Genomic DNA, 22,588 nt, shown 5'->3' with positions numbered 1-22,588 from the left:
TTCTCACCCCAGATCAGGGTCCAGCAGGGGGTGGTGTCCAGGCTGGACTCTGTCCTCTGCCCCTTTTGGGGACCCTCATTCATTGCACCTTGGCTGCCTGGACACTGTCTTCCAGGGGCCACTCTGTGCCTCCCACACCTACCTAGCATCCACCCACCCTGGGTTACTCCAGCGCCCTCTGGCCCTTGGCCACACACCTACTCCGTGTTGAGTGGAAATGAGGTGACCGACATGCTGGGCCTCCTGGACAGTCTGGAGGAGCCCGATATCCCCAACCTGCCCACCACACCAGGTGCCCAAGATGGGGAGAGGGTGTGCCTCCATTCATACTCTGATTTGCTCAGATTCTCAGCACCTACTTTGCTGGGTGGATATGGGGGCAGAGGTATGATGTAAAAGCAGGAGACATGGACAGCAGACCATGAGAAGGGGGCTAGCCCAGGCTGGTCTCATAACCCCCTTAGATTTGACTTTATCATCTTTAAAGTGGGACAGACTCTTGTGAGGTGAGCAGGATCCTGACCCATAGCCAGGCACTGTCCTACACACCTTAGAGAAGCTTACTGACTCCTCATGAAAATCTGTGGGGCAGGGACAGGCATTATCACCCATTTCTGCAGAAGTAACTGAGGCGCAGAGAGAACAGCTGAGGTGATCACCCCAGATTACAGAGCCCAGGTCATCTGGTTCCAGTGTCCAGGCTCATGGTAAGTGCCCATTCTGGGTTTTCCTCCTCCCTTCATCCTCCACTGGGACCCATGGCCGCAGCCTCATCTCAGTGTGATTGTTCATGGGGAGCAGGGTGGTTGCACTGAGGGCCCGTTTCTCTGAGGACTGCTTTCCCAGAAGGCTCAAGGGGTTGACTGTATTCACTACTGGACACCCAGGCCTGGGCCCAGGCCAGCCACACTGCAAAGCCTGAATCAGTGATTGTTGAGTGAATACCTGAACCTCTGCGTGTATCTGCATGTTGCCCCCATTTCCTCATCTCCACAGCTGGCTACCCGGCCAAAACGTTGTGTAATCAGGCCTGGGCCAGGGACAGTCAAGGGGACCAGAGCTGCTCAGCTGGGGACAGGAAGCCTCAGGGGCCCTGTGGCTGTCCCAAGCACCTCCTGGGGCAATTCACAGGGAAACCCAGACAGCTTCCAGGAACAGCAATCAGGTCCCAATCCCAGGGGTATAGGGTAGGTCTTGAGGGGTGTTCCTGAGACTGACTTTGTGTATGAAGGGGGCCTGGGGGTCAGGCTGCTTTCAACGTCCATTCCAGGCCCACACCCCTGCTGGCAGCATGGAGCTAGTCATAAAGGACACAGGTCGTGGGGCCAAGGCTATAGCAGGGCTCTGCTCCCTCTCTGTGGCTCAGTGTCCTCATCTGTAACAGAGAACTAGTAACAGGGCCATGGGAGGGCTCACTGAGACCCTCCTCTGTGGCTTTGGTTGGACACTGCCCTCTCTCTGCTCAGTGGCCTTCTCTGTAATAGAGAACTAGTAACATTTTTCTTAGCCCGTTTTGGCCCCATTTTTCTGAGTCTCTTTCTACATTGGGCCCAGGGCTTTCACAGAGATCACAGACTTGGGATGTAATCAGAGTGTGGTCACAGCCCTAGTGGTCTCAATTGAGGCCAGAGGAGCTTCGGGGGGGTGGGAATCCAGAACTGCTTCATGGAGGAGGTAAGATCTGAGCTGTGTCCCCAAGGATGAGCTGTCATCTAGCTGAGGCCTGGCATTGAGCAGGACCCATGTACATGGTTAATGAGGGTGTGAATGAATGGATGGGCACCCCTCTAACAGAGAGTGAGGGGGGAGTCCCCTAGGCCAAAGCAGGAAACACAGGGCACCCTGGGGGAGCAGAGGGCGGGGCTGCAGTGTGATGCCTGCCTCACCCTTTATGGGTGTCTTGCCACCACTTTAGCGTGTGTTCTGGTGGATTTAGAGCCCTTTCCTCTCCTCTGCTAAAGTATCCTGCTCTTCATTCCCAGCAACATCCGCCTGTGTCACCTCAGTGTCCCCAAGTGGACCTGGACCTGTCTTGTGGGAGATTGTGAAGAGGGATTTGGTGTGCATCCCAAGAATGAAGTGGGAGGGAGAGGATAATAGGGACCTCCATAGGGGATCATGGGCTGGGAGACATCGGAGGGGTGCGGAAGGCAGAGCCTCAGAGCTGTAGGATCCTGCTAGTGGTGGCTCCTTCACGAGGGGCTTCACAGGAAGGAAGCAAACATGGGGTAAAGGCAGAGCTCAGTTTGGGGCTTGCTGACATGGAACAGCTCATCACAGAGATGTCCAGAGGAGCTGGATGTAGGGAACGAAGATGCCACTGATGTCAGGGTCAAGCCTGAGACCCAGATGTGGTGGGGCGGTGGTGCAGGGGAAGGGGCTTGAGGATATCAAGATGTTCATTCATTGGGGTCCTCAGGGTGGGGACCTTCATGTTCATTTCATAGCCACCTGGTGCCTGACAGAGTTAGGCTTAGGGAGGTCACTGAGTAGACACGTGCCGATAACCTAGATTCTCCTCTTTCCACATAAAGTCCCTGGTGTGAAGCCAGCAGGCACTCTTCAGAGTCATACACCCTCACCCATGGGCTCTCTGTGTGCCTAGAGCCCAGTGGCCCCTTACCTCCCACTCCCCACTGCAGGACCCTTTGCACACCTGCATTTCCACAAGCTATAAAACATCTTCTCTTGCTGTGTGTTTACCCTATGAAACCTCATTGCCCCAGGAAGAGAGAACTCACATCCTTCCCTTATTAAATTGGTAAAGCCTTTTGTTCAGAGAAGCCCCTGACAGATCTCACAACCAACAAGGTACCTGTGCATGAATTGATCATGCAGCCCCCTCCTCCTTGTGTGCACAGCACCCCCCCCAATAACAGACCCCACACACTCAACATTGGCTCTCGTGTAGGCACCTCTTGCCTGTGTGGCCTGATGTTGCCTATAGCAGTGTCCCTATTGAACTTTCCTAAACCCTTCTCAGACGCTGGTAATTCTTTACCAACCCAAGTAATTAGCCTGCCATTGTGCCCACAACACCTGAAACAGAGTTGACTAAATTATGCAGACTGATGATGCGGGTTAATTTGCTATAAAGGTGAAATCAAGGTTTACAAATGAAAGCAACATACATACTCAAGGCAGGACTAAGAACTCACACGGATAACTAAGACCCTCCACATACATCCCACTTTGCCCTTAGGGCCTTTGGGATGGCTGCTCTTTCAGCCAGGCTCTCTCTCCCCCTGCTTCTTAAACACCTCCAGGAATCTGCTCAAATGTCCTCCCTGACCTTATTTTTCTCCATGGAACATATCACCTCCGGACATTGTATATATTTTACTTAATTTTCTCTGTGTCCCCCACCAGGCTGTCTGCTGCATGTGGATGGAGACCTGACTGCTTCACTACCTGCTGTGCCCGGTATCTGGAACCCACCCAACACAGTAGGACCTCAGAGATTGTGTGACGGGTGTGTGATCACTGTAGGCCACAGACAAAAGCCTTCCCAGCAGTCATGGTAAGAGTCATTCATACTCTACTTACTGAGCCCTACTGTGTGCTGGTTACTGACCTGGGTGGGAGGCATGCAGTGGATTAGACACAGTGAGCACACACAGCATGTTAGGAGGGACCTGTGCTCTGGAGAGCACATAAGGCTGGGGGAAGTCAGGAGTGCAGGAGTGGAGGAGAAGAGGGCCAGGTGGAGACAGTGGTGCCAGAGGAGACAGAGAGGTGGGGCCCAGGTCGTGTAGGGCTTTATGGCTCCTGTGAGGGCTTTTCCTCAGGGCAGCGGAACCATGGCTGGGTACGGAGCAGGGGCCCGTGTCCTGAATGCTATGCAGGAAATGGAGCAGGTGTCTGCTGGGGAGATGTGCTTGGAGGAGGCTGTCCCTGTAGACTGTGCAGGCAGAGAAGGCTCCTCTGAGGAGGTGACATCTGAGCTGAGCCCTTGTATGGACCGTGTTTCCACCTTCTGTAGACTGGATGCTTTCATCTGCCCTGCAGCCCTGTGCAGGACACACCCTGTTCTCAGTCACCTGGACTTGGCCTCCTGCCTCCCTTGTGGGCCCTCCCACCCCAGAAGGAGTCCTTCTAGATCTAACTCACTACCTCCTCCACTGGACTTGGACTCACACTGAGCCACTGTCCACCTGCCCAACTCACCCAGAGTCAAGTCCAGAAACTTGGGGGAGCCCCTCCACCACAGAGCCCATGAACTTACTCAAATGGCCAGTCCTCAGCCTGCTCACATGCCTCACACTCCCCTCCTGCAGAAACCCTGTGACAGATCATGTCCACAGCACCCTGCTCCTCCGATCCTGACCCCAGGCTTTCCCATGGGGTGTGACCCCGCATGGGTTGCAGTCCCCTCCTCCAGTCTGGTGAGTAGAAACTACCTTTTCTTTTTTCTTTTGTTAATATATTTATTTTTTTAATTTTTATTTTATTGAGTTATAGTCAGTTTGCATTGTTGTGTCAATTTCCAGCATAGAACATAATTTTGTCAATTGTGTTTACTCTTTCAAGAAACCATCTCTTGGCTTGATTTTTTCAAATGTTTCTTATATCTCTATTTTATTTATTTCCTCCCTGATCTTTATTATTTCCTTCCTTCTGCTTACTTTTGTTATTTTTGCTCTTCTTTTTCTAATTCTTTTAGGTGGTAAGTTTGATTGTTTATTGCAGTTGTTCCTCGTTTTTGAGGTAGACCTGATTCTCTCGCTATAAACTTCCCTCTAAGCACTGCCTTTTCTGGATCCCATAGGTTCTGTATGGTTGTGTTTTCATCATCATTTGTCTGAATGTGTTTTTTATTTCTTCTTTGATTTCATCATCCACCCATTTTTTTTAAAGTAGTATGTTGTTTAACCTCCATACTGTCATTTATTTCTCCTTTATTTTTCTGTAGTTCATTTCTAGTTTCATGGTATTGTGGTCAGAAAAAGTTGCTTCAAATATTTTCTATCTTCTTCAAATTGTTAATACTTCTTTTGTGACAAAGTATATGATCTATCCTAGAAAATGTGGTATGTGCACTTGAGAAGAATGTATGTTCTATTTTAGGGAAATATAATGTTCTGAAAATATTACCCAAGACAAATTGTTCTATTGTATCATTTAATTTCTATGTTGTCTTATTAATTTTATGTATGGAATATCTGTCCAGTGATGTTAATGGATTGTTAAAGTCTTCTACTGTGATTGTGTTCCGATCAAATTTTCCCTTTTTATCTGTTAGTATTTTCTTGTTATCTGTTATGTATTTAGGTGCTCCTATGTTGTGTTCATATATGTTAATGAGTGAAATATCTTCATCTATGACTCCTGTAATCATTATAAAATATCCTTCTTAATCTTTCTTTATAATCTTTGTTTTAAAGTCTATTTTATTTGAAATCACTGTTGATATTCCTGCTTTCTGGTCATTTCCATTTGTGTGGAATATCTTTTTCAATCCTCTCACTTTCAATCTATGTGTGTCCTTCTCCCTAACGTGGGTTTCTTCTATACAGCGTATTGTAGATACTTGCTTTATTATCCACTCTGCACTCTATGTCCTTTGATTAAAGCATTTAGTCCACTGACATTTATATTAATTATTGATAGAAATGTGTTTATTACACTTTGAACTTTGTTTTGCAGTTCATTTTGTATTTCCTCTTTGTTCCTTACTTTTTCTTTTTGTGGTTTGATAATTTTCCTTTTTATTATCTTGGTGTCTTTTTAGTTTTGTGACTCTATTGTAACTTTTTGGCTTGTGGTTAACCTACTTTGTACATATATTAACCCATTACTATATCTGTTTGTTTTAAACAGATAGTAATATAAGCTCAAACCCATCCTACCAAGAACAAAAAAGAGAGAGAGACAGAGAGAAAGAGAGAGAGAGAGAAACCTGTATATTTTCTTGCTCGCCTCTCCCACCCTTAATGATTTAGATGCCCTCTTTTATGATTTCATGTTTATTCTGTTGTAATTCATTGTAGCAATCACCTTTCCAATTATGGTTTTCTCCTTTTTGTAGCATCCTGCTTCTTTTCTATTTAGAGTAGGTCTTTCAATATTTCCTTTAGCATAGGTTTAGTGTTGCTAACTTCTTTTAGTTTTTGCTTGTCTGTGAAGTTCTTTATCTCTCCTTCTATTCTAAAGGATACCCTTGCTGGATAAAGTATCCTAGGCTGCATCATTTTTTCATTCAGGACTTTGAATATACCTTGCTTCTCCCTTCTGGCCTTTACTGTTTTTGTAGAGAAATCAGCTGAAAGTCTTATGGGGGTTCCCTTGTATCTCATTCTTTGTTTTTCTCTTGCTGCCTTTAGAATCATTTCCCATTCTCAACCCTGGTCATCCTGATTGTAATATGTCTTGGTGTGGGTCTGTTTGGGTCCTCCTTGTTTGGGACGCTCTGTGTTTCCTGTACTTGGATATCTGATTCCTTCTTTAGGTTTGGGAAGTTTTCAGTCATGATTCCTTCAAATATCTTTTCAATCTCCTTTGTTCTTTCTTCTCCTTCTGAGACCCCCATTATGAGTAGTTTGGCATGCTTTATGTTATTCCATAGGTCCCTTATATTGCTTTCATTGGTTTTTATTTGTTGTCTCTCAGCTGTTTTGTTGTCCTGTCTTCTAAGTCACATATTCATTCCTCTCAATTATCCAGCCTACATTTTACATCCTTTACCTCAACTCTCATCTCAGCAAATGAGTTTTCCAATTTTCACTGGCTCCTCTTTAGAGTTTCAATTTCGTTATTTGACATATTCTCTGTCTCTATACACAATCTCTTTTAGTTTCTTCAGTACTTTGATCACTCCTTTTTTGAAATCATCTAGTAGACTATCAATGTCTATTTCATTGATTGTTCTTTCAGGGGGTTTATCTTGTTCTTTTAATTGAGACAGGTTGCTCTGCTTTTTTATCTTGCTTATATCTCTCTGGCACTATGGCTTATGGAGTATCAATTATCTACTGTGGTCTTTTAAGAGTTTACTTATTTATATAAAATGGATGCAGAAATAAAACTAAGCACAAAGAAATTAGTTTTAAAAGCAGTATAATCAATAACAGAAGAACATATTGAAACAAGATAACAATTGAGTTGGGATGAATTTTTAAAATATTAAAGGAAGAAAAAATATTTGACAACAGAGTATAATCACAACAGAAGAAAAAAAACAAGGATAAAAATGAAATTAGACAAATTGAAAGATAATAATAAAAGTATTTTAAAAGAAAATTTTAAAAGGGATTAAAAATAGAAATATAAAAATTATTTAAGAAGTAACATTTAAAAAGTAAAAGAAAATGGAACAGAAAAAGAAAAGAGTATGTTCCCATGGAGATTGTGTGCCCTTAGTAATTTTATCAAGAGGTCCTTCTTAAATATGCGTGGTTACCAAGTCTTACTTCTGTGCCTTTTGTCTGTTATCCCTTTGGTTAATGATGTGGCCATTAACCTGTTAACCAGAGCCTACCCTGGCTATTGAATGGGGACTCCTCTTTGTTTTGTGGTTGTCACAGCTCCTGCCCTTGCCTTGCTTCATGAACTCAGCTCGTTGTTTCCAGAGACCCTCTGGTCACACCCTTGGTCTGTGCTGCTCCCAGTGCCTGTAGGTAGACATGTCACATCTCCTCCCAGTGCTGCATCTTGGTGCTGCACTCCTGCATGGTAGGTGGGCAGGTTGTGCCCCTTCCCAATGCCGTGTCCAGGTGCAGCAGTCCTCCACAATAGTTGGGTTGGTTGCTCCCATATTCAGTGCAACTCCCCACTCCACATCTGTTCCACACTCTGTGGGTGGGCTTGAGGCAAATGGCCACACCAGCCCTAGTCCCTGCTCTTTGCCAGAACTTTGCTCCTTGTTCATTTGTCTTAGAGGTGTGAGTTCGTAGAGGCACCAGGACAGAAACTTCCTATATGTCTGGGGATGTAAACAAGTCTCAGTCTCACCTATGAGGTTGCAGAACTGCCAGGTACATATTCAGGTTTCAACTCCATGTCTGCCTGGGTGGGTATGATGGCTGTGGCTGAGCCTCATCTCTCTTATTCTGAGAAATCACCAGTTATGTTGCCATGAGTCAGCAGAAACAAAGGACGAAACACCCCTTCCCCCAGGCAAGCCAGCAATATTGCTTTGCTTTATTTTTTTTCTTATTTTATGGGAGGCCCAGGCTGTTCTGACCTGTATACAATCCAAGCAGATGTCCACAGCACACTGCAGTCCCCCAGGGTTACCTATGTACAGTCATCCAGAGTCTGCCTGGATCCAGCAGCCTGTCCCTTCCCATCCCTGATTCACTTCTAGGTTTGGGGGTTGTTGTCACACTTTGTGCCCATTTAACTTAATTCTGTCAGTCAAGGGTGGTTCTGTACACATCTGGGCCTCAGAGGTTCCCTGTCCATCCTGCTGACCTCTCCATTGGAAAGAGGGAGACCCAGTCAACCAGCACTATCCCTCCTTTGCTGCTCCCTCTTCAAAGGACCAACCCAAGCCATTTTGCATTTTCTTCCTTCTTTTTTCCTTTTCTCCTACCAGATTGGTGGCACATTTTGTCTTTTGAAGATGGCAATGTTTTATCAAAGTTCAGCAGATGTCCTGAGTGGATGGGTGTGTCTGTGAATGTCAGTCTTGGTGAATTTATTGGAGAGGATAAGATACAAGCATCCTTCTACTCCACTATCTTGGCCTTTCTGCAAGAATATACACTCTTAATAATTTTGTCATAAGGTTATTTTTAACTATGGGTGGTTGCCAAGTCTTCCTTCCACGCCTTTTGCCTGTTATCCCCTTTGTTGGTGGTGTGGCTGGTGTTCTGGTGGCCTGAATCTGCCCTGGCTATTGAGCAGGAGCTCCTTTTTTTCCTGTGGTTGTCACACTCCTGCCCATATCCTGCTGTGAAAACTCCACTTGCTGGTTCCAGAGGCCGTCTAGTCGTGCCCCTGGTCTGTGTTCCAGCATCTGTAAATGGTTGGTCTGCACCCCCCACCAGATGCCTGGTCCCAGGACCACACTTGTGCAAGGTAGTTGGCAGGTAGCTCCCCTGCCGCATTAGGTCCATGCTTTGTAGGTGGACTCAGAGGAAACAGCTGCACTAGCCCTCACCCCTGCTCTGTTCCAGAACACTGCTTCTTGTGCATTTGTCTTAGAAGAGCCAACTCAGAGAGGCATCGGTGTGTAATGGTCCCTTCTTCTTGGGACTGTAAACAAATCTCATTCCCACCTATGAGGTTGTGGAGCCCCTAGGTAGGGATTTGGGTTTTGACCCCTCCTCTATCTGGGAACCATGCACCAGAAAATATAGTGGCTATGGCTGAGCCTTGACTCTCTTCTCCCAAGAAGTCTCCAATAATGGCACTGTGGGTCTGCGGACACAAAGGCTATGGCTACCCTTCCCCCCAGGGCACACCAGCAGTGTTTTCTGCCTTTTTTTTTATTTTATGGGGGACCCAGGCTGTTCTGTATACTCTCCCAGCCATGGCACACAGAACATTGCAGTCCCCCAAGGTTTCCTCTGTAGAGTCAGCCCGAGTCCTCTGCTCAACTCAGGCAGGCTGTCCCATCCCACACCTGCTGGTTCGCATCTAGGGCTGGGGATTGTTGGGACCCTTTGTGCCCCATTAACTTAGTTCTGTCAGTCAAAGTCTATTCTATACAGATCTGAGCCTCTGAGGTTCCATCTCCATCCTGCTGAACTGGCCATTGGAGTTGGAGAGACCCAGTGTATTAATGCTATTCCTCCTTTGCAGCTCCCTCCCCATTGGAATGGTCCAGAACTATTTTCCTTTTTCTCCTTTTCTCCTGTTCTCCTACCAGATTTGTGGAAAATTTTATCTTTTGAAGAAGCCAATATTCTGTCAAAGTTCAGCAGGTGTTCTGGGTGGTGGGTGTGTCTGTTGATGTCACTCTTGGTGAATTTGTGGGAGAGGGTGAGCTCTGAGCATCCTTTTTACTCCACCATCTTTCCTCCTCCTTCACTCTTTTTCTTTTGATTGGAACATTTAGTCCATTGACATTTATAGTAGCTATTTTATAGATGTGGGTTTGTTGCTATTTTGAAATTTGTTTTCCAGTTGATTTTGGTAATTATTTGTTTCTTTCTTTTAATTATTTTTATTTTTGTGGTTTGATAAATTCCTTTTCTATTAGCTTGGTTTCCTTTTGGGTTTTATGACTCTATTATATACTTCTGATTTGTGGTTATCTTGTCATTCAAGTATGGTAACCCCTTACTTCATCTGTTTGGTTTTAGTTGATAGTCATGTGGGCTCAAGTGCATCCTAATAAGAAAGAAGACAAAGAGAAAAAAGAAAAAAAAGAGAAAAAAATATATATTCTCTTGCTCTCCTCTTCCACCTTTCATGATTTTGCTATTCTCTCTTTCTTGTTTGCCTTCTTGTTTTCTTTATTGACTTACTGACTTATTTATATCCTCATGTTTTCCCTTGCAACTCACTGTATTTATCGCATTTCCAATTATGGTTTCTTAATTTCTATAGCTTCCTGTTTATTTTTTATTTAGATTAGAACTTTCAAATTGTTTTTTAGCATAGATTTAGTACTGCTGAATTCTTTTAGTTTTTGCTTGTCTGTGAAAATCTTTCTCTCTTTCTGTTCTAAAGGATAGTCTTTCTAGATAGAATATCCTAGTTTGCAACCTTTTTCTTATTCAGGACTTTGAATACATCTTGCCACTCCCTTCTGGCCAGAAGATTTTAGGTAGTGAAATCTGCTGAATGCTTATGGCACTCCCTTGTAACAAACACTTTGTTTTTCTCTCACTGCCTTTAGAATATTTTATTTTACTTTAACCATTTTAACTATAATATGTCTTGGTGTAGGTCTGTTTGGTTTCTCCTTGTTTGGGACCCTGTGTGCCTCCTGTAGTTAGATAATTCTTTCCTTCTTAAGGTTTGGAAAGTTTTCAGTCATGATTTCTTTAACTAACTTTTCAATCCCCCTTTCACTTTCTTCTCCTTCTGGGACTCACCATTATGCATAGGCTGGCACACTTTATATTATCTTGCTTTAATTGGTTTTTATTGACTTTTCTGTCTGCTGTTCTTTTTGGGTTATTTCTTTTATCTTGTCTCCTAAGCCATTTATTCATTCCTCTGCATTATCTAGTCTTCTTTTGATTGCCTGTAGTTGAATTTTCTATTTTTAACTAGCTCTTCTTTATAGTTTAAATTTTCTTTTTAAAGTTTTCTGTCTCTATTGATAGTCTCTTTTATTTCTTTCAGTGAGTTGATCATTTCCTTTTTGAAGTCTAGTAGACTATCAAAGTCTATTTTACTGATTGTTCTTTCAGGGGATTTCTCTTGTTCTTTTAATTGAAAGTGGTTCCTCGGCTTCTTTATTTTACTTATATTTCTCTGGCTCTATGCATTTCTTTTAGACCCGTTTCTGAGCTGTGATATGTAGTAGGCAGGGTTGGAGCAATTCAGTTGTGAAGAAGAATAGGCAGAAGATGTTCACTGGGGAGTTCTCTCTGTGGTGTTGCCTGTCACTTGTTATGCAGACTTACAAAGTACTATTTGTTGATGTTGGCTTTATCCCTGCCTTAGCTATGGGAATGTCAGCCACCTACTCTGGTTCCCCTCAGGTTCTGAGCCCCAGGAAACATCAGTGCAGATCCAGCAGTGTCAGTCCCTTGGACCTGCCTTAGCAAGTGTGCAGTCACACACATGAATTTGTGGTCCACTACAGGTTCAGCTCAAACCCTAATCCCGCACCCACATATGGAACCATACACCACCCTGTTGTAAATACCCTCACTGGCCACCCTTCTTGAGTCAGAACTCCACTCACTGCCTGTAAGTCTCAGAGGTGTGGATCCACAAAGTGACCAGATACAGCAAATCCACCCTCTCTGCCTGGGGCTGTAAACAAATCTCATTCCTGCCTGTGAAGTTGCAATGGCACAGGGTATGGAGTCAACATTCAGCTCTGCCTTTGTGCAGAAGTGTTGCCTATCACCAAGCCCCATTTCTCTTCTCATGAGAACACACCAACAATGGAGCCAAGTGGAGAAAGTGACTTTGGCACAGCTGTGTTTCATTCCTCCCCCATTATACCAACATCGGTGCTTTTTTATGAGAGTTTCAGTCTGTTCTGTTCCACACACACACACACAGCCAGAGCTCACACTGCCCTCTAGTTTCCTGAGGCTGCCTGTCTGCAGTGTGACCCAGCCCTCTGCCTGGGCTCTTCACTGACTCCAGTAGCCAGTTCTGGCTCATCCCTTCTAGCTCATGTCTAGGGCTGGTCATCACAGGGACCCTCTGTGTCAGTTTTCTCCAGTTCTGCCTGCCATGCAGTTGCCACTGTCTCCTCCAAACCTTGGAAGCTCTGCTTCTTTCCTAGCTGATCTCCCAGCTACAGAGGTTGTGTCCCAGTGTGAGTGTGCCTTTCTTCCTATGCTACTCTTTCCCTGCAGGATCAGTTCTGCACTGAATTTTTCTTTTCTCTTTTTATTCCTTACCATATTTTGTGAGAATCTTCCTGTATTTCAAAATAAAAGACACTCTATCAGAGTTCAGGAGGTTTCTGTGCAATTCAATGTTTTTGTAGATGTAATTCTTTGCGTATTTGTGGGAGAGGTCAAGCTGTGAGTCTGTCTACTCTGCCATTTTGGCTCCTTCAAATTTTAAAATAGGGCTAGGTCTTTCTTAATTACTCTTAACAAGCTGTTGTAGTTTTCAGCGTACATGTCTTGTAATTTTTCCTTGCCTCTATTGGATGCTGATTCAGAACATACACAACCTTCTGGAGAAACCTGTCCCACCCTGCCATTTACTGCCAAATAGCTGGCCTGTGTCTGAGTCACCAAAAAGTTTTGTTCTTTATCTGATTCTTAATTCTTTAGAATTTATCATTTTACTCTCATAAATGCTGATTGTACTTGTAACAAATATTTTAAAATAAAAATAATAAACTTTATTCTATAGATGAAATATGAATGAATCTCAAGTAACATATGCTTTTAATACCTTAGAATTAGTAAAGCAATATAGATACATTATAAACGCTTGAAATGTTGCCTAAAGGAAAAGTGCAGAGATTTGCAAATCCCACTCCCAGAAGTGACCGTCATTAATGGTTTGGTGAACATCTCTCAGTCTCTATCTCTCTCATTCTCTCTGCCTCTGTCTCTCACACACCACAAGATTCATTTACATCTATGATGATTTGACACATATGTGGTCATAGAGATGGCATCTTGGATGTAGATGATGGATTAACAGGCATCCAAACTGAGGGCTTCCTTGACATCAGGTAAAGACCTAGCACTCATTTTTCCAGCTGCACAACAATCATTCCTCCATCTGAACCAGAACTGATGAATCCCACCCCCTCTCCATGAACATTAGTGTTGCTTCCATTTCCCTAGTAGTTTAAACAGGACTGTGATGAACATCCTTGAAAAGACATCTTTGAACAATTGTGCAAGAATTTTAGTATGATCAACGGTAAGCATTAGCACTGCTCGAAAAGTGGTGCACTTGTGGAACTGTGATGCATCCTGCATACTGTTCTCCCAGAGAGGAGAGTCTGCTCACTCTTCCCTCCAGGGGATCTACTGTGGCCTCTGTCTCCTCATGTTGTCACTAGAGCTGGTTGTCACCAGGCTAAAGGCCTGCCAGTGTGATGTTGACCAATGCTGTCTCCGAAGTGTGAACATCTTGCATTCTCACTTGAGAGGTCGAGCATCTCTAATATACACTGGCCACCTGCATTGCCTCTTGTTGGAATTGCATGTGTTTGTTCTGTTTCTGTTTAGAACACAGTGTTTCAAGATATTTTTGGACCACAGGGATGTGAAACCTTTCTCTGACTTTAGGTTATGAAAAATGATATTTCCATGTTGTGGTTTGTCTTTCATGGATTTTGATTATTATTTTTTTTTATTTTGTTAGGTTATGTTTTGCCACAGGAAGAGCTAAGCATCTCCCTCCTGGCTCTGGTTTCACACATAGAATAGCAGTGCCTATCTCGAGATTATGCACATAGTTTCTAAAAATATTCATTTTGTATATCTCATATTTAATCCACCTGGATTTCCCTTTGAAATAACCAAAATGCTACTTCAAGTAAAAAAAAAAACACCAATCCCTTGTTAAAATATGAGAGCAGACACAAACAGCCATCTTTTGTATGATTTCATTGATAGGGAACATCCAGTGTAGGGAAAGACACACAGAGAGAAAGAGGATTAGGGCTTGTCAGGGGTTGGGGGAGGGAGAAAAGAGAATGTGTGCTTTGGATACGGGGTTTTATTTTGAGGAAAGAAACAGTCTGAAACTAGACAGTGATGATGGTTACACAGCATTGTGAATGCACTTAATGCTCCTGAATTGCACAATTTAAAATGGAAAAACATCTAAATTTTATTATGGTAAACTTAAGACATAAAAATAGATGGTACTCTAAATGACATGAAAGAAAACAAGGAAATGACAGAAAAAAGAAACAAAAATGATGCCAGGAGAAGGGAAGTAAAGTTCGGGTCTGAGAGTGGGTTGATTCTTAGAATTAGATGACAGTGTTGGTGGTTGCAGAGACATCTCAGCCCGTAGGGGTGGTGATGCCTGAATTGGCTCTGGGTCTCATAGAAGTATGTGTGTAGGTGCAGGGGGAGCTACAAAATCAGGCTCAGGGTCTCCCTGCAGGACTGGTAATGTAACCTGGTTCTAGGTCTCCTGTAGGGCTAGTCTTACAGTCTGCAAAGCTGGTGGGATGTGACACGGTCCTGTGTGTTTTGCAGGTGCAGGCTCGGGTTCCCCAGCAGGGTTGTTAGAATGGGACACAGTCCTGGGTCTCCTGAAGGAGCCAGCTCAGGATCTCATGCAAGACCAGGCTCAGGGTATCCTTGTAATGCTTGTGGAATGAGACCCCATCATTTTTCTCCTGCAGCAGCAGATTCAGGGTGTCCCTGCAAGGTTTTGCAATTTCACCCTGCTCTATAACTCCTGCAGGAGCAGGCTTGGACTGTCCCTGCTGGGTTGTTGGAATATGACCCATCTCTGATTCTCTTTCAGAAGCAGGCTCAGGGTCCCCCTACAGGGCTAGTCGATTTTGTTCCAGTCTTAGGTCCTTTGCAGGTGCAGGACTGGGGTCTCCCTTCAGGGCTGGTGAAATGTGACTCAGCTGTTGGTCTCTTGCAGAAACAGGAAGAGTTTCTCCCTGCAAGACTTGTGGAATGAGACCCATTGCTGAGTCTCTTACAGGAGCATGCTCGGGGTCTACATGCAGGGCTAGTGGAATTGGACCTGGCTAATGGTGTCCCTGCAGTGCTGCTGGAATTGTTCCAATTCTTGGGTGTCTTGAAGGTGTAGGCTCTAAGTCTCCCTGCATTGCTAGTGAAATGTGACCCAGTTGTGGTTCTCCTGAAGGGACAGTCTCAGGGTTTCCCTGCAGGGCTGGTGGATGGGACATAGTCCTGGGTCTCCTGGAGGAGCAGGCTCATGTTGCAACATGACCAATCTCAGGTTCTCCTGCAGGAGTAGGCTTGGGGCCTTCCTGAAGGGCTAGTGGAATTGGACATGGCTCATGGTCTCCCTGCAGTGCCATTGGAATTGGTCCAATTCTTGGGTCTTTTGAAGGTGTAGGTTGCAGGCTGATAAATTACCTGTAGGGCTGGTGGAATGTGACATGGCTCTTAGTCTAATGCTAGAGCTGATTCAGGGTCTTTCCACAGGGTTGGTAGAATTGGTCCCAGGCCTGGGTCTCCTACATGTACAGGCTCTGGTATCCCTGTAGGGCTTGTGGAATGTGACTGGGTTTCTGTTTCCTGCAGGGGCAGGCTCAGAGTCTCCTTGCAGTGTTGCTGGAATGGCACATGGTTCTGAGTTTCCTGCAACAGCAGGCTTATGTCCTTCCTGCATGGCTAGTTGAATATGACTCAGACCTTGGTCACTTGCAGGAGCAGGCTAGTTTTCTCACTGCTGGGATGGTGGAATCATACCCTGTCCTGAGTCTTCTGCAGAAGCAGCTCCAGGTCTTCCTGCAGGGCTGTTGGAACATGACCCATCACTGGTTCTGCTTCAGGAGTAGGCACAGAGTCTCCTTGCAAGGATAGTGTAATTGGACCCAGCTCAGGGGTCACTACAGGGCTGATGAAATGTGTCCTGGCTCTGTGGTTCCTGCAAGTGTAGATTCTGTGTCTCCCTTCAGGGTTGGTTTAGTGGGACCCATTCCTGGGTCTCCTGTAGTAGTAGGCTCAGAGTCTCCCTGCAGGGCTGGTGGAATGGGCCCCTTCTCTAGGTCACCTGCCAGAACAGATTTGGACTCTGCCTTCAGGCTGGTGGAATTGGGCCTGTTCTTGCATCTCCTGCAGGAGCAGGCCTTGGTTCTTCCTGGAAGAATACTGTAATATGACCCATCTCTGGTTCTCTTGCAGGAGAAGCTCATGGTCTCCCTAGAAGGTTAGCAGAATTTGTCCCATTCCTTGGTCCAAGGCTCAGGGTATCCCTGCAAAGTTGGTGGGATGGGACATAGTCCTGTGTCTCCTGCAGTAGCAGGTTCTGTTCTCTTTGCAGGGCTGGTGGAATGTGACTCCACCCTGTGGTTCTTTTGCAGATGCAGGCTCAGGGACCCCACCAGAACTGATGGCTCTTAGTCTCCTATGGGAGCAGGTGAGGGATTCCCTGGAGAGCTGTTGGAATTGGTCCCAGTCCTGGGTCTCTTACAATTGCAGGCTCAGTGTCTCCCTGGAGGGTTTGTTGAATATGACTTGGCTGTGGGTATGCTGCAGGAGCAAGCTCAGTGTTTCCATGCAGGGTTGGTGGAATGGGATCTAGTTCTGGCTCTCCTGCAGGAGGAGGCTGGGGTTCTCCCTGGAGAGGCTGATGGAATTGGACTGGGATGTCTGTCTCCTGCAGGAGCAAGCCTATGGATTACCTGCAGAGCTGGTAGAATGTCACACAACTCTTGTTCTTCTGCAGGAGCTGGCTCATATTCTCTGTGAATGGCTTGGTCTCCCCCAGGAGCAGGTTTGTAGTCTCACTACAGGGCTGGTGTTATGTGACCCGCACTGTGTTTTCTGCAGATACAGTCTTAGTGTTTGACTGCAGGTTTGGTGGAATGGGACGAAGTTCTGGGTTTCCTGGAGTAGCAGGCTCACGGTCTCCCTTCTGGGGTATTGGAATGTGACCCAGTCATGTGTTTCCTGCTGAAGTGGCCTCACGATATCCCTGCAGGGCTGTTGGAATTGTACCTCACTGTGTATCACCTGCAGGATAAGGTTTGTGCTCTCCCAGCAAGGCTGGCGTATTTGGACCTATTCCTGGGTCTCCTGCAGAAGCAGGCTTTCAGTCTTCCTGCAGGGCTTCTGGAATATGACATATCTCTAATTTTCCTGCAGGATCAGGCTTGTGGGTCACCCAGCAAGGCTAGTGGAATTGGACCCACTTCAAGGTCTTAGTGCATGATTGATGGAATGGGACCCAGTCCTGGGTCTCCTGCAGGAATTGGCTCAGAGTCTTCCTGCAGGACTGGTGAAATTGGACCAATTCCTGAGTCTCCTGCAGGAGGAGGCCCTGCATCTTCCTGGAGGGATGGTGGAATACGACAGAGATCTGTTTCTCCTGCAGGAACAGGCTCAAGGTCTCCCTACAAGGCTAATGTAATTGGACACATTCCTGGATCCATTGCAAGTGAAGGCATGATGGTCTTCCTACACAGCTGGTGGAATGTGATTCGGCTCTGAGTCTCCAGCAGGAGTAGGCTTAGGGTCTCCTTGAAAGATTGGTGAAATGGGACACAGTGCTGTGTCTCCTGCAGTAGCAGGCTCAGGTTCTCCCTACAGTATTGGTAAAATTGGACCTGGCTCTAATTCTCCTGCAGTAGCAGACTGAGGTTATACCTGCATGGCTGGTTGAGTGTGAAGGAACAGCAAGTCTTAATACATTGGCCCACTCCTGGGAAAAGGATAAACAGGGCTTGGTGCATGGTCTCTTGTATTCTCTGAAAAAGACCCTTGAGATGTGTTGATTCTGATGACCTCTTCCAAGAACTTGAACACTTTTAGAATCTCTGCCCATTCATCTTGTTTAGACTGAAGGAATCTGCCTTTCATCAGTTCTTGGAATAGAGATCAACACAAAAGGAAAGAGGGAAGAAAAAAATACCAATCTATCTGTTGAGATATCAGCTGAAGACATTAAAAAGTTCTCTTGCAATGCACTTGTTTCTATTTTGGTGCATTTAGAATCATTTCCTTATTATCAATTTTGGCCATTTAAATTAGAATACATATTGTTCTAGGCCTACTGGGGTTCATTATGCTTGGACGCTCTGTGCTTGCTGTGTTGAGATAGCCGGTTCTATCTTTGGTTTAAGAAAATTTCAGTCTGATTTCTTCAAATACCTTTTCAAATCATTTGTCTTTATTCTTTTCCATGTGGGATCCCTATGAGTCATACACTGGTATGTTTTCTCTTATCCCAGGTTTCAGTTGCATTGCTTGCATTGCTTTTCACTAGCTTTTCTATGTCGTGTTCTGACTGAGTGATTGTGATTATCCTGTTTTCTAAGTCATTTATTTGTTCCTGTGCATTATCTAGTCCGATTTGGACTGTCTTTAGCTTAGCTATTCTCACCATTGAGTTTTCTGATTATATTTGGCTCATCTAAAGTGTTTCTCTTTCCATTTATACTAGCCTGCATTTGTATTCATAGACTCAAGATTTCCTTCAGTGTTTTATGTCCTCCCTTTTCAAGTCATGTTCTAGTAAATTTTGGGGGTCTAATACATTGGATGTTCTTTCAGGAGACTCCTGTCTTTTGAAAATTTGGAATAGTTCTTTTAACTTTATTATATCTCTCTATCGCTATGGGTTAAGGATTATCAGTTATCTATTATAGAGTTGAACGGCTTTTGTAAGTGAAATCATTTCTGTGCACATTTAGTTTTAATGCTGTGAGGATTGTTTTTGGTATGTAATGATGCCATGCATTCCTTCTGTGTCTGTTTCCTGTTATATCTATGATTGCTACTGCAGTTTTTGTTGTGGTGAATATAACCTATTCTAGTAAAGTTAGCAGAGTGTCATTTTGGTTAAATGTTTATCATAGCTCTGACAGTGCTGGGACTACTAATTTTTGCTGGAATAGAGGTTTCCAAATGATTTCTGGGCTGCAGGCTGGATATGTGGAGAGGGAATTGTTCCAATACACACTCATGAAAGTGCATTCGTCCTCACTCTTGCCACGGAAAAGTCAAAATTTTATAATGGGTTCCCTCAGGTTCTCTGCAAACAAAGACAAAAGTGGAAACAAATTTAATGATGTCACACATTAGAAACTGCTGAAACAATCCTGCAGTGCCACAATTGGGTCCTAAGTGTAGTACTGGGTCAGCACCACAACTATAGTTGCATTAGCATGTGGTAGGCAAGGTTGATGGAAAAGCTTCAAATTCTCCTATTTTTCATCAGATCTCTGCTCCAAGAACTCTTGTCAATAAGGCATGGGAACTCAAAGGCAAGCATGGAGCATTTCAAAAACCTCTGCACTAGACAATAAGAAATTTCAATCCTGCCTATGAAAGTTGCAGATCTTTTGGCTATAGAATCTTATTTCAACACTAAATTGCCCTGGATTCTAGAAACCAGATAAAGATGGCTCTGATTGAGACCATTTCTCCTTTATGGAGAAAATGAGCAATTATACTGTGGATGTGAAAATGCTGTGACTAAGGCCCTGGGTTACTAAGCTAATCCACAACACATATGCCAGCAGATTTAATATTAAGAGAGGACCCAGGCAGATCTGTTCTCTAGATAGTACCAACCACAGCCCAAAACAATCTCCAAACCCCTGGGAATAAATTTGTGCCATCAGCCACACCCTTAACACACAGATTCCACAGGCACTCCTAGCTCAAAATTGGCAGATGGAGTATTGGTCTGGGAATCAATTGCAGAGAAATTTTGTGATTATTGCCTTCAGTTATGTCAATCAAACGTCCACTATGCACTCTTTTAACCCTCAGCGCATCGTCTTCCATCTTAAATGACCTGTCCACTTTAGAGTGTGCATCCCAGTAAAACACAGTTTCCCTTTACTGCTCCTTCACCAAAGGTCAGGTCCTGCACTGATTTCCATTCTCTACTTTGCCTTCTACTCTTTCCAGGTTATGTGAGAATTCTTTCTGACTTTTGAAGTAAGAGATGTTTGGCCATTATTCAGCAGGGATCCTGAGCCAAGGGCCGGGAGAGTGGATGTTTATCTTGCTGTATACATGGGAGAGAGTGAGCGAAGTTTGCACTGGTACTCTGCCAGTTTGGCATGGATAAATTAACACAATTTAGACATAACTCACAGACACTTGATCCTTATTTAGCAATATTTCTCTATATCAGTGGTGGAAGGATGTGATCGAAGACTCCAGGTCTGACAATGTGTACATACCTCCATTGCAGACTTTCAAATAGTTAACAGAATTGAATTACATACTATGGGAAGTGTATCAAAATAAAGATAGTTTTAGAAATATACTAAATCTAACTACAAGACAGAGTTGCCATATTTAGGTATCAGCTTGAAATACCCAAATAAGAAAAATACACAGAAAATATTAGTTAGCAGCCAAAATTCATGAAGGAGGCAGGTCAACACTTTTCTCTTGGTGCTTCCAACACTAAGAAAAACAATGAAATAATTCTTAGAATCATTAACAACCACAACCATGGGTTTCCATTGTTCATGTGGTGCCCTTTCCTAATAATGGCACATACTGGTCAATGTTGGCGATTCAAGGGGCAACATTACTATTTAGGAAAGCACAAAGAAACCCAAACAATGTATTTTTATATAGGCTTGGTTTCAATAGCACTTAGAGACATTATAGATACGAGAACACTGCAAAAGTTTTGCTAGGCTATTGAGAATCATGTGCTCTTCTATGAAAGATGAGAATGTTTAAACATCCAATTATGTTGAGAAACATAATTAAACCTGACAAATATGGCAACCACATATTTGCACCCGGTACATGCCTGAAGGGAAAAATGGTCCACAAAAAATGTGTCACTACATATCTATGCCAACAATTACACTTCATTTCAATAACAGAATTATAATAGTTACAAATACTGTTTTGAAAAACTGAGGATAAATAAATATTCAAATTCAGGCAAAGAATCCACTCACTTACCACACTCCCTTCACCCCAGAGAAGACATAAACCCAGCATTTGCTGAATCTAGCGGAAGGCCATCGTTTCTTTGTGGGAGCTAAGTATTCAATTCCTATCTATTTCATACGAGAGTATTTGACCTTTATGGGGTTCCCTGTTGTTCACAGAGGATGAAGCTAGAGGAACTCTGATTCTAGGAGGGGCTTGCTCTTCTCTTACTGGCTTCATTGCAGCTCAGGTACTGATCCCTCAAAATGGATGCCTGAGTGGAGGGGAGGGAAGAGCAAGTGCTTGATAGCTAGGCCCAAAAGTGGGAAAAGGCTTACCTGGGCTTGGTGCACTTTGATCTGAATGGCTTGGAATTGCCCCTTGGGTCGTGTGGATTATCTGACCTCTTTCAAGAACATGAGCGTTTTTATCATCTCTGCCATCTCTTCTCTTTAGACGTCAGGGATCTCGGACCCGTTCTTGGAGCAGAGAATTGAGGAAATTCCTCCAGTCCACGGTGGCCCTCCGTAGGTTTCTACTAGTATCAGCGAGGTTCAATATGTCTCATGAATGCCTTTCGAGCCTGCTATCCTCTACAGCTGTCTCCAGGCCAGTATTCTCTATTGTAGCAGAACATCTCTCATCAATGTGTTCGCATCTCTCCTCAATCCGTGCAGCCAGCTTATCGTCCAGCTTCTCTTCGTGTCTCCCCTAAAGTCGACTTCACCAGGACTGGGCAAGTCTGAAAGTACCTCGGAGCCTGACCAGTAAGCTGATGACAGGCAGATCTTCCACTGTCTGCCCTTTCAGGTTCTGGAAACTGACCTGTGACCTCAGGTCTTTGGGCAGCAGCAGTATCTCGAACTTACACAGCTTCCCGGACCAAAGACCTAAGCCAAGCTCCACAGAGGGCGGCAGCCCCTCCATCACACTGATCCACCCACAGAACTCTGCCCGGTTACCTAGGATCCACCAGCCACAACAAGCCTCGCGGTACACAACAACATTCCACCTGGAATCCAACCGCTAACTGCCATCCCCAATGGCTGCTGCATCTTGTCAGTGTTGGGGGAGGGGCTGCATCCGACGAGAGGTTCCTAAGGTAAATGTGATTCTACCCACTAGCGTCCCATGGGCCTTTGTTCTTCCCTCTTTCCTTTTGTTCAGATCTGTATGCACTGTAGCAACGGAGGGAAGTGTGTCCATTTTCAGTTGATGTTTTCACACGTCTTTAAACTTTCTAAAAGTTCACACCACACAGAGACCCAATAAAGGAAACGTATGTTCCTGTAATATCCGTACATCCGGAATACATATGCGTCGCCTGATTTCTGCTGAAACACCCGCACTCTCAGGACATGGATCCTTTTGTTTAATGGGGGCTGAAATTCCAAGAAATGAAACCAACCCCAATGTGCACTTTACTGTCTGTCTCTTTTGCTCTTAGTACACTATTGCAG

General features: G+C 44.5%; 1 long non-coding RNA gene across 1 annotated transcript in view; it reads left to right on the top strand.

The window, feature by feature from the left end:
- Window positions 1-20,388, top strand: part of LOC140692781 (uncharacterized) — a 41,972-nt gene extending 21,584 nt beyond the window's left edge. Inside the window, exons 8-10 of the long non-coding RNA XR_012068353.1 lie at window positions 3,370-3,520; window positions 4,278-4,385; window positions 20,136-20,388. This is a non-coding gene — a long non-coding RNA (uncharacterized lncRNA). The remainder of the gene's footprint in view (window positions 1-3,369; window positions 3,521-4,277; window positions 4,386-20,135) is intronic.
- Window positions 20,389-22,588: the final 2,200 nt, after the last annotated feature.

Source organism: Vicugna pacos, unplaced genomic scaffold, assembly GCF_048564905.1.
Source record: "Vicugna pacos unplaced genomic scaffold, VicPac4 scaffold_17, whole genome shotgun sequence".
Taxonomy (NCBI): domain Eukaryota; kingdom Metazoa; phylum Chordata; class Mammalia; order Artiodactyla; family Camelidae; genus Vicugna; species Vicugna pacos.
This window is presented reverse-complemented; position numbering and strand designations above follow the sequence as displayed.